The following is a 1,978-nucleotide window of genomic DNA, read 5'->3' as shown; positions in this document are numbered from 1 at the left end:
CGTCGCTTTATCAAAGATTTCGCGAAGGAGGCAGAACCTTTGCACGAATTGCTCCGAGGCACTGCGAAAGGACCAAAAGCACAGAAAATTTGCTGGGGACCAAGACAAGCAGAAGCCTTACACCGATTGAAAGAGGCCTTGGTTAGCGTCCCTGTGCTTGCCTATGCAGACTATAACCTCCCCTTTCGGTTGTATACAGACGTGAGCCTCTACGGCCTGGGTGCAGTACTGGCCCAGGTACAGAATGGTACTGAACGGGTGATTGCATATGGAAGTCGGACGTTGCGAGAAGCCGAGCGCAACCCCGAGAATTACAGTTCCTTTCGGTTGGAGTTACTGGACGGGAGCTCAAATTGAAGTCTATACGGATAATAACCCCCTGGCTCACATCTCCACCGCCAAACTGGGAGCAATGGAACAGAGGTGGCTGGCACGACTCTCCAGATACAATTATCAATGTGCAGTACCGCTCTAAGCATGAAAATCAGAATGCGGATGCCCTTTCTCGTGTTACCACCGAAGCCCCAGTGGGGGAGAGAGATGAACAGTTGGAGGAAGACGAAATTCCGGACTTTAGTAAATTCACCGCTCAAGTGGTAGAGGCTCGTATGCTGGAAATTACGTCGGGCACGACATCACGCCTGCTTGGCCAAACCAGAGAGGAATGGGTGAAAATCCAGTCATCTGACCCAGAACTGCTTCATGTGAAAGAGTGGGTGATCCAGCAGCGCAAGCCTAGAAAGGAAATACGGGCCACGCTGTCGCACGTGGCCTCCAGATTCTCAGCCAGTGGGATAAGCTGTCGGTGCAAGAAGGGATGCTGTATCGGAAGGTGCACCTAGCTACAGAGTTGGAAGTACGGTGGCAAGTAGTGATACCCCAGAAGATGGCAGTACCATTGGCCCGAGAGGCGCATGAGAAGGGAGCCCATTTCGGACCGGACAAGACTTACCAGTGGTTGCAAAGAATAGTATACTGTCCTCAGATGCTTCGGGCAGTAGAGAAGGCCTGTAAACTGTGCCGTTCCTGCGAGTTAAGTAAGGCTCCTCCACAGCAAGCACCAGTACAGACTATGAAACCAAAGAGCCGTTGGAAGTACTCATGATCGATTATCTCAAGATTGGCCACTCCCACCGGGGCTATCAGTTCTGCCTTGTGATGACAGATCACTTCTCCAAATTTGCGGTGGTGACGCCCACCAGAGATCAGACGGCTGAATCAGCTGCTCGAGCCATCAGTGATGACTTTATCCAGGTGTACGGCTGCCCCAAAAGAATAGATTCTGACCAAGGAGCTTGCTTTCAGGGCAGTGTCATGAGAGAGCTGCAAAGGATTTACGGAATGCAGAAGTCAAGGACTACGCCTTATCATCCACAGGGCAACAGAGCCTGCGAGAGATTTAACCGGACCCCTCCTACAAATGCTACGCACGTTGGAGGATGATCGTAAGAATCACTGGCCCGGCTATCTCGCAGAACTCGTGTGGGCGTACAATAATCGTGTCCACTCCACCACTGGGTACACCCCATACACGCTACTGTTTGAAGAGCCGGAAGAGGCATTGAAGAGCTGAACCTAGCTCCCCCCGAGATCAGTGAAGGTCAGAGCGTAGGTTCCTGGGTTGATTGTCACCGTCGACGGCTGGAGACTATCCATCGAATTGTCACCAAGCGGTTGCAAGAAAAGACACACCCGCAGCGGAAACCTGTGTGTGAAACCCCGTTCTTACCAGGAGACAGAGTACTAGTTGCAGAGAAACACCCGAGACACAAGTTGAGCGAGCGCTGGAAAACAGAGACGTACATTGTGATCAGAAGAATCTCGCCCCATGGATCAGTATACGAAGTGAGAGGCGAGCAAAGAGGCGGCACCCTCATCCTGCATCGTAATATGCTGAGGCCCTGCTATTCAGAAGACAGGACCAGACAAAGTACCTCGGAGACGGTGCCCGTGCCTGTTCCTGTTACCTTCGAAGAGG

Source organism: Anomaloglossus baeobatrachus, chromosome 8 (genome assembly GCF_048569485.1).
Source record: "Anomaloglossus baeobatrachus isolate aAnoBae1 chromosome 8, aAnoBae1.hap1, whole genome shotgun sequence".
NCBI classification, from domain to species: domain Eukaryota; kingdom Metazoa; phylum Chordata; class Amphibia; order Anura; family Aromobatidae; genus Anomaloglossus; species Anomaloglossus baeobatrachus.
The sequence above is the reverse complement of the archived record's forward strand: the minus strand, read 5'-3'. Positions refer to the sequence as shown.